We start from the raw sequence: 15712 nt of genomic DNA on the forward strand, positions 1-15712 counted from the left end.
TTATTATGCAAATTTTTCTTTTCTTTTCTTTTAAATAAAAAATAGGAATTTGCATTAGCCTTGAAGGATGAGTAGGAATAGATTAAGTAAAGAAGAGGTGAAAGGGTGTTTCAAGAAGAGGGAACAGCATGAGTAAAGTTAGTGAGGCAAGCATTTTTGTAAAACCAGGACATACGTAAGAAGGCAGGAAGTCTCAGGAGAGGAGGCTGGAAAATGACCAGGGACTTGGTCCTAGGTGGCTTTGCCTATCCGGCTAAGACACTTGGGCTGCTGGGGAGGGTAATGAGGGAAGAGACATGATCAGGTTTTCTTGTATGAATATCACATTGGCAGCAGGGTTAGTGGGGAGTTTGAGAGTTAAGACTGGAGGCAGTGGGGGAGGGTATAGCTGAAGGGTAGAGTGTGTGTCTAGCACCCACAAGGTCCTGGGTTTGTACCTCCATTAAAAATAAATGAATAAACCTAATTACCTCCCCCCTAAAAAATAATAAATTTATGTAAAAATAAAAGGCTGGAGGCAAAGAATTTGTGACAAACATGGATAGACTTTGAGGGCATTATGCTAAGTGAAGTAAATCAGACAGAGAAAGTAAATACTGTAGGATCTCACTTATATGTGGAATCAAAAAACAAACAACCCGAAGCACAAAACCAAGCTCATAGATACAGAGAACCGATTGGTTGTTGTCAGAGATGGGGCATGGGGTGTGGAGGGGTGGTGTGGGGGTTGGTGAAATGGGTGAGGGGGTCAAAATTTCCAGTTATAAAATAAATAAGTCATGAGGATATAATGTATAACATGGTGACTGCAGTTAAAAATACTGTATTGCACATTTGAAGGTTGCTAAGAGAGTAAAGCTGAAACATTCTCATCACAAGTAAAAAATTTTCTAACAATGTATGGTGACAGATATAAAGTAGACTTACTGTGGTGGATCAAGTTACAATATGCAGCTGACCATCGAGCTATATGGGTTTGAACTGCATGGGTCCACTTATAATCAGATTTTTTTCAATAATAAATACCACAGTACTACATGACCATAGTTGGCTGAATCCACGTATGTGGAATTGTTGGAATATAGAGGGCTGACTGTAAAGTTATACACTGATCTTCGACTGCCAGAGTACATCACCTGTAACTCCTGAGTCATTCAAGAATCCACTGGATACAAATATTGAATCATTATATTGTATACCTAAAAGTAATCTAATGTTATATGTCAAGTATACCTCAACTTGAAAATTTTACCTCTATTCAACAAGTATAATTGAGCATCTACTAAGTACCAGACACTTTAAAAAAAAGACTGAAGGCAAATACATATTTTTCACACTTAAAGACATAGTCAGTTTCACCTCCCTAATTAACCCAAAAGGAATTTAGCCCTTCAGTAAAAGTAGTTTAATGATTTGATTATACCAAACTCCAAGGGACTAAACATCCCTGCTTATCCTGTGCTTTCATCTGATGGACTCCTTCATCATCATCATAGTAATATAATAATAATAATAATAATAATAATAATAATAATAATAATAATAATAATAATAATAATAATAATAATAGTAGTAGTAGTAGTAGTAGTAGTAGTAGTAGTAAACATAACTAATGTTTATTGAGCATTTATGGCACTGTGCTGAGTACATTGGATATGTTTTCTCAAGTAATAAGTATATATTATTCTGCCCCATTTACAGATGATGAAACAGGCTAAGGAAGGCCAGACTAGCAAGAGGCAGATCTGGGAGTCCATGCCCTGTATCTGCTGCCTACATGATTTGCAAACTTTTATTTGACTACAGTTAGTCACAGTTATCAGAAATTTACCTTGAAAATCTTTAAAATGGCCACATTTCCAAATAGTTTTACCTGCTAAGAATTGGTCAGTTTTTCTAGGATGTCATATAAATATACTAAGACCCGCACAAAAAGTTGCTAAAATCCAGAATAATGCCTAATGTTAAAAGTTGCAGTAATTTTCAGAGAGATTAGTATATAAATACAACAGTCATCTAGTCAGGAGAGTGCATGTCAACCATTTGCCATGTATCATCAGTTAGCATATTAGCCTCATGGAACTTAGTAAATACCTTTCTATCATTTTTACTTCCTCGGGGTATACAGCTACTGCTATTCCATTGCTTCCAGAGAGGGACAGTATCTGAAATTGGGGAGACCCAGCCAAGGAGCCCGAAGTTTGGTCACTGTGCTCCTGGAACATAGTTTTCCAGTGCTGCCAAGTGAGACTGAAGGACCAGCACATTTGATTCAAGCTTATTTAAAAAAAATTTTTTTAATAGAGTTACTGGGGATTGAACCAGGACCTCGTGCATGCTAAGTACACACTCTACCACTGAGCTATAACCCTACTTGCCAGATTCAAGCTTATTAAATGGACAAAACCAATGTGAAGGGCCTGGCTCTTTGTAAGTGCCCTGTAAATGCTATTTTCACCTTCCCTTATCAGTAAATAGCTATTTAGTTGTATCTAGCCACCATTTATTGTTATATTAGAAAATAATAAAGTCTATATTTGCAACTCTGAGTAGAGTTGAAAAGACCATTGTGGGGCAGTAATGCTTTCCAAGGTATTTACATAGAAATCGGACCCATCGTGTGAGGCAGTGCACCTAGAATTGTTTGGAGTTTGGCTTCAGACTCAAATCTGCCAAAAGCCTTTTCTTCTGAAAAAGCTCTCCTAATTGGGATTGCTGCAGGCCATTTATTTACCTGCCATAGTTTTGTTTCCTAGCAGTCCTCAGATAAATCATTGGAAATTGTGGTTTGGAGCATCATTTAAGTGCCCCCGCTCCCCCAAACATTTGGCTTAAAAAACACCCCTGGTCAGCTTACCATCATCAGTATCTGTTTATCACCCATTCTGTACCTGTACTTTCCCTTCTAAGATGGGGAGAGGCATAGCTCAATGAAACTATCATGAGAATCATTTCAAGTTTCATCTCAGCACATTGGTTTGTTGGTAGTGATGACGTGGAACAGACACCCTCAGACATTGCTGATGGTCGTATTGGTAGCACGACTTTTTTGGGAAGCAATTTGCAATATGTATCGAAGAGTCATTAGCATATTCATACTCTGAGCCTGAAATTCAACTTGTACTAAAGAAACTAAATAAAAATTTTAAATATGGAAAATACATTACAATGGTACATGTTGTAGATTTATGAAGACCTGTGAAAATTAAAAACAAATAGAAATATAATTAATATATTTTAGTAATCTCTTGAATGAAATATTGTCCTTTCGTTCTTTTAAAATGTTTATTAGCAATGCTTTGTAAAAAATGTAATGTTGGTTGGAGAATGGATATAAAATTGTGTATTTATTTTGGTAATATGCTGAGAAAATTATATACTTGTATATACCTATACAGCAGGATGGAGGTATTATGGGTGCTGTTTTTCTTCCTAATTTTCCAGAATTTTAATAATATGATTATATTATTTTTATAGTGGAAAGATTTTTAATAAAAAAACTCTTATAAGTACAATTAGAACCATATGACATTATGATGAGAATTTTTAGAACTAAAAACACCAGGACACATGGCCTGACTTATGGTCTGGCAACAAGACATAGGATTTGAAATCGGGAATTATTCCCCCAGACCCAGGACACATACTTACATGTAAACCGGCAATGATGACTGTAAGCCAAAAGTGAATTGGTGACAGGGCTTTATTGGAGGGAACTCCTCTAGGCATTATGTCATCAGGTGAGTCAAGGCCACCCATGGTGCCTTAGTCCCAAGGTAGTGCAAGATGTCAGGGGACAAATAAAACTGATACCCTCCACAGCTAAAACAATGAATCTTTGGGGCAATTGTCTCATCCCAGAAACTCCTCTGTTGGTGGTGTCATCATTCTTCACAAAGGCAAGTTCTAACTAACATAAACACAGGTGCGGAAACATTACGATGTCTTATGCTGCTTTCTCCCTCTCCCCACCACGAATTCGCCTTGCTTGTCCTGGGAGAAGAGCCTTCCTCATAGCGCCAGCATCCAGGCTGGTGCCTGGAGAATACACCAGATGCTCACTGCCATTGTTGTTTTCTGGCTTCTCTCTCTCTTTTTTCCTTTTCTTTCACTTTCTTTTGTTCTTTCTCTTTCTCTGCTATTACATAGATTCCAAATTAAGTTTTAATAAAACGGTATTGTTGCATGTCCTGAAGATTCATTCAGTCATTTGTTCATTTATTAAAGGATTAATTTAAACAGGCAAAATTTATTACATACTGGAAATTAAAGAGCACAGAAAAGCGTCTCTCCCCCTGCCCCTCATTTTATAGGTTAAATCAGAAATTGCCGTGGGAAAGGGGGGGATCTGTATGCTTAGGACCTGATGCTCCCTCTGCATCCGTGTTGATAGGACACAGGTGGGGAAGAGGAGGGATTTAGGAGCTGCCTGCAGAGAGTAGGTCTCAAGGGTGTGCCTGACGAGGGCATTTGGAAGGCTGGTGACTCCTAGTGTGCTGAGATTAGCTGGATATTTACAGGGAGACTCAGAAACGGGAAGGAGAAGAGACTGAGGACAAACATCACACACTAGACAATATTGTTTGTGTCATAAGTGAGGCAACAGTAGCTTTTTTCTTCTTGGATCCACCTCTGGATTTCATCTTTGGGTGGTTCTGCAAATAGAAAAGTAATCATGGCCACCTGCCTAAGAAGCTTTCTAGGAATTTATTGACCAGATTTCTTTGATGCCTGAGATTTGATGCTTACCACAAGTCACTCGGAGCACATTCATAAATAACAGACGTGAAGACAGCATTCACAGGGGCGGTGGATGCTGCTAATCTCTTCTTCCAGAGACTTGCAGTAGTGCAGGCCCACTCTTCACCCACTCAGCACAAATCTTGTTGGCCTGTGCGCTAGTCTGGCCTTGGTGTCTTGTCTTTGAGAGGATTTCTGGAGATTATCAAGGAAGAATGTTCTCCAGCTGAGAAGATGGGAATGCAAGGCGGATGAACCGCAAGTTCTTCTCTGTCAATAGAATTCTCCCCTCTGGGCTCTTCCTTTCTCTCTTCATCTCCTTTCCCCTCCTCTCTTCCGCTCTCCCTTCTCACTCCCTATTCTGGCCAAATGGATTGGGGAGGAGGGGAATGGCCAAGTCTGGGAAATCTATTCTTATTTCTTTTTCTCTCTCTAGCAAGCCTGAGGTTCCTTCATGGAAGTGCATCAGATGCTGAGGTCAATTTAAAAAACCAGCCCAGTCTGGAAGGGATCAGCTGGGTTCAGTGACCATCCCCAGACCCCTCCCATGTCTGGGAACAGAGCAGGAAGTGGAGGGGAGGGCAGGGGCAGAGAGGCCCAGCTGGGTTGGTGGTGCCAAGGGGTTAGGGGTGAGGAAGGTCTTAGCCGTTCCAGAGGTGAATATTCAGAACTCAGCCCCTCTAACTCACTCCAAAAATTTTTAAATGAGTATGTTCATGTATAATTGAAAACTTGTGCTCTATACTGGAAATTGACACAACATTGTAAAATGACTATAGCTCAATAAAAAAAAAAAGTAAAAAAAAATTTTTTTTAATGAAAAAATTTAATCACAAACAGTCCTACATTATAAAACATTTGGAAAATAGAGACTGGATCAAGAAAAGAAAAATTTACCCATATGTCCATCACCCTATTACAATCAGTCTTAGCATTCCAAAAACTTTTAGTTATTAATTCAAGTTGGTCAACATGAAGGTACCCACAAATTCTAAACTTAAAAAAAAAAAAGACTCCATTTTGAGAATAAAATTAAGAAAAATGGCTGAGATTAGCCCTCAGTAGAAATGGCCTAATTCATCACATTGTCTGAGATAAGTTTGCTGAGACATTTTGGCTTTCTCATCTGTAAAATGGTGCTTGAATTCCCTTCCTTTCCGAGTTGTCATGTGATTAAAACAAAATAATTTCCTAAGCACCAGCCCTTCATGTACAATTGGATGGTCCTCAAGCTTCTCCCATCAGAGATCAGGTTCAAATCCCTTTGTTAGATATCCACCCCCAAATTCACATCTTGAAGTCCTAACTCCCAATACGCTGGCATATGACCTTATCTGGAAATAGGGCTGTTGCAAATGAATTAGTTAAAATGAGGTTATACTGGAGTGAGGTGGGTCCCTGATCCAATAGGATTGGTGGCCTTATCAAAGGGGGAAATTGGGAGACAGACACACACAGAAGATGAGGTGAAGAGACACAGGGAAAAGACAGCCATCTACAAGCCAAAGGAGAAAGGCCTGGAATAGATCCTCCCTTCACAGCCCTCAGAAGGACTCAATCCTGTCCACACCTTGATTTCAGGCTCTGGCTCCAGAAACATGAGACATCTTCTTCTTGTAAGAGATACTTTTACTCATTTGTGATTGGTTCCAGAGAGGAACTTCCTGCAGAAGGTGGGCAGGCCAGCGAGAGCTTGGGGAAATTGATTTCCAGGCTGCCAAGGCCCACCTGACACTAAAGAAGGTTGGTGACACCCATGTAAGGCCTGAGAGTTTTGGAACATGTTTTCCCTTCATCTCTGGCACAGACAGATTCTGGTTCAGAATAACCTGTATTACCTTCTCTCTCTTGACCTGGACTTGACTGCCATTCATGAGACAACTAAGATGGGCATAATACCTTCTTGAAATTTTGCTTTATCAGAACTTCCTCAGGCCAGAGGCAAGCCAGCTGTGAATCACTGAAAATCACTGTGAAGAACTCTACAGAGGTTGACAAAGGATGCCCAATGTGGACAGAGCTCCAAAGAAATGGACTGACCTTTCTTTTCCCAAGGCAGGACATTGGGAGATATAGATAGGACATCTTACCCCAGAGTCCTTTGGCCTCTTCGGATGGCTAACTTAACATTACTTGGTTTCTACCAAGGGAATTTTCACTGTGAAGAAGAGGGCAGCTGGGTTAAACATAAGAATATAGTTCGGAGGTGGAAGTACAGAGTCAAACATCTAGGGCTGACAATCCAGGAAACTTAAATATGGACAAGAGGTTAGAAGATATGGAATTACTGTTAATTTTATTAGGTGCAATAATGGTATGGGAATTATGTAAGAGATTGTATTTATTCTCCACAAGGAGAGGGAGAAGGGGAAAAAGACAGAGAGGGAGAGAAGAAAGAAAATATGGCAAAGGTGAGTTGTTGAATCTAGATGTAACTTTTCTGTTTGTTTAAATTTTTCATTAAAATGTTAGGTGTGGGGAAGAATAAAGGGTGAAAAAAATCCAGGGGAGAGACACGAGACGAACCAGGACAGAATCCAGAAGAATGACATAATTTTGAAACAGAGGTGGGAGAAGGCTCTGGAAAAAGACGGAGAACTTGGCAGATTGGAGACAGACCTGAGCAGAAAGTGGCTGGAAAAGCATGGGCCGCCGTTTTCACCCTTTACTCAGTTCCTTTGTGGCCAGAGGATGTTCTGATAAAGCACAAGAAACTTGAACAAAACCATCCCAAATTTCTCTTTTTGCTTTGACAATGCAACATGAGAATGAAAATGCAAACTTACTTTACGGGAATACTAACTGTACAGGGATACAAACTGTAATGAGTTTTCTAAGATGAAAGGATAGCCTGCCTGCCCACGGCTGATGGACTGGGCTGGGTATCTAACCTCAGGCCAGCAGATCCACCAGCTCTACTGTGAATCGGCTGCGAAGATTTTGTTAAAAAAAAAAAAAAAGAGTGGCCGTTAGAGAGAAAATTAAGCAGAAGACACTGGGCAGGAGAGATGAGCAGAGCAGCCACAGAGGAGGAGCTGAAGAAACCAGAAGCCCTAGGAGACCAGAGGAGCCTCCCTTCCTGTCCATCCTGTTCCTCGAGGCTCCTTCCGCTGCGTCCTGTTTCCTGCTCTTGAATCTGAGAACCTGCAGCACCGGCTGTTCCCCACAGCACCTCCTGCCCGCTCAGCCTCTTTGGACTTAGCAAACTCACGTGGGTACCTGTTTCTTGCGACCCAAATCACCTGGCCCGGAGCAGCATCTCATCCTTACTTGTGGCGCTCCCCAGCTGTCCCTTCCCCGGGTTGCCAGAAGCATGGACCCACCCACATATGTCGTAACCCCATCTGTACAGATGGAAACTGTATGATTCACGGCTGTGGTTCTAGCTCCCAGCCCAATCCCTGGTATATGGCAAACACACAAGGACAGTCTTTGAATGAACTAGATGCATCCCCTCCAACCTCAGCTGGGCTCCTTCTCAGCAACTTTTCACGGGCTCCTGCTCAGGTCTGTCTCCTTCCTTGCAGGGGCTGTTCCAATGACTCCAATCACCCATCCCTGCCACCTCTCCTGGCAGTAATAATAGCTGACACGTACTGAGCGCACATTGTGGGCCAGATGCTGTGCTGAGTGCTTTACATGTGTTAATTCCTTTAATCCTCCTAAAACCTAGGAGGCAAATCCTGTTATTAGCATCCCCATTTTACAAATGAGAAAGCTGAGGCATGGAGACTAGGTTCCTTCTCCAACATTACAAAACAGTGATAATGAGGATTTGAACTAGGCAGTCTGGTTCCAGAGTCAACGTCCTTAACCCCTTATTAGTTTTGTGATAATAAAACCCAGCGGTGCTCAGCAGCCTCAATAAAGAGTAGAAAAGACACTTTATTCTTCAGAAAAGAACAAGACTCTTTGTTTGTTTTTGGAAGCATGGTTGTGAAAAGGAGTGATCAGTTTCTAGCTCTAGTGTCCAGCAGAATGCAACCAGTTACTGCCTCCTAGTTCACCAAGAAAATTGAGAGAATAGGATGTGAAGTCCACTGACTCCTGTCTGCAGACATCTCCATTGGACCACCCGCACCCGCCTTCCTCAGGCTCAAAGAACACGGTATCCCCTCTCTTTAGCTGATCTGAGTCCCTCTGGTCTGCTCTGGGGGCTGACCTCATCAGATGATCATCCAGTGTCCTGGCAAAGGAGAGCTGGCCACTGAGCACCACTTGGGCTTAACTAAGAGAAGCTTGTTGAAGAGACCATCCCTGGGGGTGTGGGCAGGGTAGGAACAATTATCCTGGGGCCCTGGGAGAGCTGGCACTGTGAGAAGGGGCTGCCTGAGAAAGTGGGGGCCTTAAATGAGGTGGAGCAGAGTTGTGTTTGAGAAAACAGAACTTGGAACACAGAGCAGGACAGAGGAGGGAGGGTCTTGGATAAACGGAGGAGAGCCACTCAGACATTTGCTACTCTTGTATTATCAGCCTCTCCCTTTTCTATTGGCTTCTTTCCTCAGCTGTATTAAAGAGAAAGTTCCCTCAACACTATTTTCCCCTCTACTGCCACCTCTCCCCTTCCTTTAATGGACAAGCTCCTCTATGGAAGAGTTTATAATACTTGTCTTCATTTTCTTACTACCTGTTAACTCTTTTAAAAACCCCTACTGAGTTTTAGATTCCAAACATATATTACGTTATGCAAAATTTGAACACTACAAAAATATGTAACATAGAAAGATAAGTCTTCATTAATATTAGCCCCCCAACTCCACCCTGCACACACACACACACACACACACACACACACACACACACACACACACACACACACATCAAAAATAACCATCATCAAAAGTTTGGGTGCACCCAATGTTCACAGCAGCACTATTTACAATAACCAAGACATGGAAGGAACCAAAATGCAACCAAATTTTGGAAGTAACCAAGTGTCCATCAACAGATGAATGGATAAAGAAAATGTGGCATATATATATATAATATATATCTATAATGGAATACTACTCAGCCATAAAAAGGATGAAATAATGCCATTTGCAGCAACATGAATGGACCTAAAGATTATCATACTAAGTGAAGTAAATCAGACAGGGAAAGACAAACATCATATGATATCACTTATATGTGGGATCTTAAAAAATGACACAAATGAATTTATTTACAAAACAGAAAAAGACTCACAGACATAGAAAAAAACTTACGGTTACTGGGGGGAATGGGGGGAGAGAAGGATAAATTGGGAGTTTGAGGTTGGCAGATACAAACTACTATGTACAGAATAGATAAACAATAAGGTCCTACTGTATAGCTTAGGGAACTATATTCAATGGCTTGTAGTAACCTGTAATGAAAAAAGATATGAAAAAGAATATATTATGTATATGTATAACTGAATCACTATACCATACACCAGAAACTAATACAACATTGTAAATCAACTGTACTTCAGTAAAAAAAATTTTAAAGGTTTGGTGCATATTTGTCTAAATTTTAGAAAATATATGTATATATGTGTAATCAGAATGGCTAAAATAAAACCTATAACAACACTAAATCCCAATGAGGATGCAGAGAAACCAGATCTTCAGACATTGCTGGTGGGAATGTAAAATGGTACAGCCACTCTGGGAGAGACAATGGCTGTTTCTTCCATTATTAAATATGCACTTACTGTATGATTCAGCAATTGCACTCCTGGGCATCTATCTTAGAGAAAATGACTTATGTTTGCACAAAATCCTGTGCATTAATGTTTATAATAACTTTATGTGTAATTCCCTCAAACTGGAAACAACCCAAATGTCCAGACAGCTGAAAGGTTCAATAAACTGTGGTACATCCATACCACAGAATACTACTTAGTGATAAAAAAGAAGGAAATATTGATACACATAACAACCTGAATGGATCTCCAGAAAATTCTGCTGAGTGAAAAAAGTCAATTTCAAAAGTTTACATAGTATCTGATTCCATTTATATAACATTTTTGAAATGGCAAAATGATAGAGATAGAAAACAGGTTAGCAGTTGCCGAGGGTCAGGTAGATGGTAGGAGGCGGGTATGACTGAAGCCTTAAAGGGATATCACAAGGAATCTGTGTGATGGAGCAGTTCTTTTTTTTTTTTTTTTTTGTAGGGGGAGGTAATTAGGTTTATTCACTTAGTTATTTATTTGAATTAAATTTAATTTTAATGGCGGTACTGGGGATTGTACCCAGGACCTTGTGCATGCTAGGCATGCACTCTACCCTGAGCTGTATCTTCCCCCTCAGAACTGTTCATGACTATGTTGTTCATGAAAGTTGCCTGTGTGATAAATTGCATAGAGCCAAAAAGAGACACAAATGAGAGTGTGTAAAATTGGTGAAATCTGAATAAGGTTGATAGATTGAATCCATGTCCATGTCCTGGTTGCAATATTGTACTATAGTTATATAAAATTTTACTACTGGGGGAATATGGGTGAAGGATCTCTCTGTATTATTTTTTTCAAATAAGGTTTATTGAGCTATAATTCACATCCTATAACATTCACCCCTTTAACATATACAGCTCAGAGGGTTTTAGTACATTCACAGAGCTGTGCAACCAGCACCACTATCTAATTTTAGACCATTTTCATTACCCTCAAAAGAAACCATGTACCTATCAGTAATCAATCCCCATTCCTCCTTCCTCCCTAACCCCTGACAACCACTAATCTACTTTCTATCTCTATAGATTTGCCTATGCTGGATATTTCTTATAAACAGAATCATAAAATATGTGGCCCTTAGATCTGGCTTCTTTTACTTAACATGTCCTCAAGGTTCATCCACATCGTAGCATGTATCAGCACTTCATTTCTTTTTACAGTTGAATAATAGTTCATTGTATGGAGCTGCTTCCACGCTTTGCTTATCCATTCATCAGTTGATGGACATTTGAGTTTTTTCCACTTTTTGGCCATTATGAATAATGCTGCTATGAACATTCTTATGAGTTTTTGTGTGAACACATGTTTTCAGTTCTTTTCAGTACATAACTAGGAGTGGGGTTGTTAAGTCATATGGTAACTCTACCTTTGACTTTTTGAGGGACTGCCAAGCTGTTTTTTAAAGAGCCTGCTCCGTTTTATATTCTCACCAGCCATTTATGAAGTTCTGATTTTGCCATATCCTCACCAACATTTGTTACTGTCTGTCTTTTATTATGACCATCCTGAGTGTGAAGTGGTATCTCATCATGATTCTGTATTATCTGACCATTTTTCTTCCCCCGTCATTCCTCTCTCCCCAGCCCCTACCTCCTCTCCTTTGGTGCCCACAGTCCCATATGCACATAGGCAGCTATTGGAGGACTCAGGACACAGTGTGTCACCTGTGCACACAGAGCTCCCTGACTAGGCTGCCTCTTCGTCACATGCTTGGCCATCCATCACAATGCTCGGCATGCAGCAGTCACTTAAGGAGTGTTTGTTAGATGAATACATGGGCAAAGCTCCCCAGAAAGTAACACCAATCGAGTAGAAATTTAAGGGGCTTCACCTAATGGCAGATGGCCTCATGGAGATAGAATGGAAGGTGCTTTTGAGCAGCAGAAAGAGGGACAGCTGTAAAGGAAGAGACAAGAGAGGAAATGCCTTGGGGCTACCACTTGGGGACTTAGAGCCTTAGAATCTGCTAGAGAGTCTTCCTCCACTGCTGCCCAGGGGTGAAGAAGGAAGGAAGTGAAAAAGTAAGGGAAGATACAGAGAACTCAGTCTATCTCTGCTGTTCCTCCTTTGCTAAACTCAGCATCTAAATTCTAAATTTGGAAGCCCTTTATTTACTGAAAAGATGTTCAGGAACAACAGCCTCAAACACTTGGCACTTCTTTTCTCCTCGGGTGGAATGAGAACCTCTCTGAGCAAAGGCTGGACAATGGCTTTGCTATGTCCACGGGAACTTTTCCCTCTGGGAATAATGCCTCTTCCCAATTATATGGGTATTTTGAGTGTGCTCATTTTGGGAAAAGTTCAAGAGCAATTCATATAAATGCAGTCTTTTGTAATTGTAAATTTATATTTGGGTAAAAGTTCATCTATAACAGGACTGAAAGAGAAAAAAATTATAGGACCCAAAGACAGATAAAACCCCCTGGAAGAAAGGTTAACCTTACCTAAGAAAAAGTTGAGTGAAATTCATTAGTTTCTTTCTACTTATATCTATTTTATAAATGTCTTAGAATGAGCATGTTTTATTTTTGTAAGAGGGAAAAAAAGCAGTACTTTTTTTTCAACTAAGAGAATTGCTAATCAGTGGACTTGGAGTAATGGTTATAAGGAAAGCAGGGGGCCTGAAGCCACCTTCCCCAGATTGATGGTTTATAGGATAAGGGACTGTATTTGTTTTCCATGCTGCATAACAAAGGACCACAAACTTACAGTGGCTTAAAACAACACCTATCTATTATCTAACACTCTGTGGGTTGGAAGTCTGGGTAGGCACAGTATAGACATGACCCTCTGCAAGGCTGTCATCGTGGCATCAGCCAGGCTTCGGTTCCATCTGGAAATTTGGCCAGTGATGGATCTGCTTCCAAGCTCACTCACTGTTGGCAGAATTTAGCTCCCTGCTGCTGTAAGCCTGAGGGCCCAGCTTTTTGCTGACTGGAGGCTGGAGGCCATGCTTATCTCCAAGAAGCTGCTTACAGCTCCTTGTCATATGAGCCTCTTACAAAATGGCAGCTTGCTTCTGCAAAGCCCGTGAGGGAGAAAGAGAGCTAGCAAGAATGGAGTCTTATATAATACAACCTGATCACACACTGACATCCCATCACCACCATATTCTAGTGGTTAGAAGTATCATACTCAGGAAAGGGGACTATACAGGGTATGAGTACCAGGAATTGGGGGTCATGGGGACTACCTTGGAGTCTGTTTGCTCTAGGGAGCTCAAAAATTTTTGTGGGAAACACATCCCCTTGTTGCTGGTACATTCTGGTACATTCCAAAGGCTGTCCTACTGCAGGCATTTGTGATTCTTTACCTGGTAACTTTCCTCCCACACCACAAACAGATGTCCTGGGAGTTAATGTCACTAGGAGCAGGCCTCAGCCAATGACAGGTGGGAAATGGAGCTCCCCCAACTTCCTCACCTCTTGGGTAGGAAAACTCAGAGGTGTGTTCATTACTGTCTCCCAGAGTCCCCAGCAGGACTGAGCCCCAGTTACAGTTGCCACAACACTAACTTGCTTAATAATGTTCCTTGTCTGGGCTTCGTTCTTCCCTGCCTAACTCCACCACTTCCAGTCTTCCTGGGATCACCTCTCAAGTAAACTAGTTGCCCTCAGATCCTGTCTCAGGGTCCCATTCTGGGATAACCCAACCTAAGACACTGGAAGTCAATATTAATGTGAGTGGCAGAGGAAAGAACAGAAACAAAAACAGTTACAGGCTGAATTTAGGATTATCCTTGAAGTCTGTCTTAGTCCATTTGGACTGCTGTAACAAAATACCACAGACAGTGTAGCTTATAAACAACAGAAACTTATTTCTCACAGTTCTGGAGGCTGGAAAAATCCAAGATCATGGCGTCGACAGTTTTGGTGCCTGGTGAAGATCCTCTTCCACGTTGCAGATTGCCGACTTCTTGCTGAGTCCTCACGGGGGGAAGGAGTGAGCTGGCCCTTTGGGGTCTCTTTTATTAGGAAACGAATCCCATTCATGAGGGCTCTCCCTTCATGACCTAATCGCCTATCAAAGGTCCCATGTCCTAATACCATCACCTTGGGCATCAGGTGTTTAACGTGTGAATTTTGGGGGATGGACACAAACATTCAGACCATAGCAGAGTCCAACAAAGGGAACCTGAAATCAGCAAGGACTAAGAATTAGAGAAAGAGCCTAGGGGGCCTGGAGGTGGAAAGGAGGAAACTGAAAAATCAGACACAATCTTCAACAAATATACAAATGTAACCTTGCTGGGAATGGTTATATTTCCTACCTATAGTCATGTAATAGTCTAAGATTCATCGCAGTGTAATAAAGCAGGTTTTTGCACCCTGCGTGGCTGCCTCTGAGTGCAACAATTTGGACACATCACAGAGGAAGGGCACAGAAGAGACAGCCTGCTTGGGTCCTCTGACAATTAAGAAAGTAATAGAAGTGTCCAGTAGTTTTGGGCTGCACCAGCATCCATTGCCATTTCTTGTTAATTGTACCATGATTTTCCTTGAATGTCTTAAAGGTACTTCAAAATTGATGTCTCAAACCAAATCCCTGATTCTCCTTGCTACACTCCTGCTTCTTTCAGTGTTCCGTAGCTCGAGAGGGCGCCCCTGCCCACCGGGTGCGTGAGCTAAACATGCAAGCCTCGTTCTGGTTCCCTTTCTCACAATCTATCACCAAATCCTGCTGTTTTACCTTCTCAGTTTCTGTTGAGTTCATCCATTTCTCTCTGTCCCCACCGCTCCGAATGCCCCAGTGCAGTCCCTGCCATCTCTGGACTTCCAAACTATGTCACTTGCTGACGGCCAATCCCTCTGGGTGAAAGGCCCCTCCTGCAGCCTGGGTTCCCCTCCTTAGAATCCCACTCCAAGATACATATACTCTCACAGTCCTGCAGACCTTAACATTTTAACATTTAATCACAGTTGTAACATCAAATATTTATAAATATATTTTATTATGAAAAAAATGAAACAGAGAAACACAGAGACCACATCAAGCACCTGTGTAGTCATGACCCAGAATTACCAATGCCAACATGTTAACTTTCTGTCATATTTATTTCAAATATTTTCCCTCCCCTTTAAAATAAATCAAGCATAAAACAGATGCATGAACAGTTCCCTTCCCCCTCACTACTGTTCTCTTTCCCTTGTCAGAGGAATGACTCTCAAAGAATTTCATTGTGTTTCTTTCCCATTTATGATTTTATGCTTTTAATGTGTGTTAAAACGAATCATGGTTATGTTTCTTTTGTTTGTTTGTTTGTTCATTTTT

At 41.1% G+C, this 15712-nt stretch overlaps 1 long non-coding RNA gene across 1 annotated transcript; it reads right to left on the reverse strand.

The window, feature by feature from the left end:
* Positions 1 to 3698: 3698 nt before the first annotated feature.
* On the reverse strand, positions 3699 to 8038 carry LOC116148649 (uncharacterized). The gene is made up of 3 exons (XR_004132164.2): positions 7960 to 8038; positions 4750 to 4935; positions 3699 to 4655 (listed from the first exon to the last, which is right to left on the reverse strand). It is a non-coding gene; the product is annotated as an uncharacterized LOC116148649 (long non-coding RNA).
* Between the last annotated feature and the right edge of the window lie 7674 nt (positions 8039 to 15712).

Source organism: Camelus dromedarius, chromosome 21 (assembly GCF_036321535.1).
Source record: "Camelus dromedarius isolate mCamDro1 chromosome 21, mCamDro1.pat, whole genome shotgun sequence".
NCBI lineage: Eukaryota > Metazoa > Chordata > Mammalia > Artiodactyla > Camelidae > Camelus > Camelus dromedarius.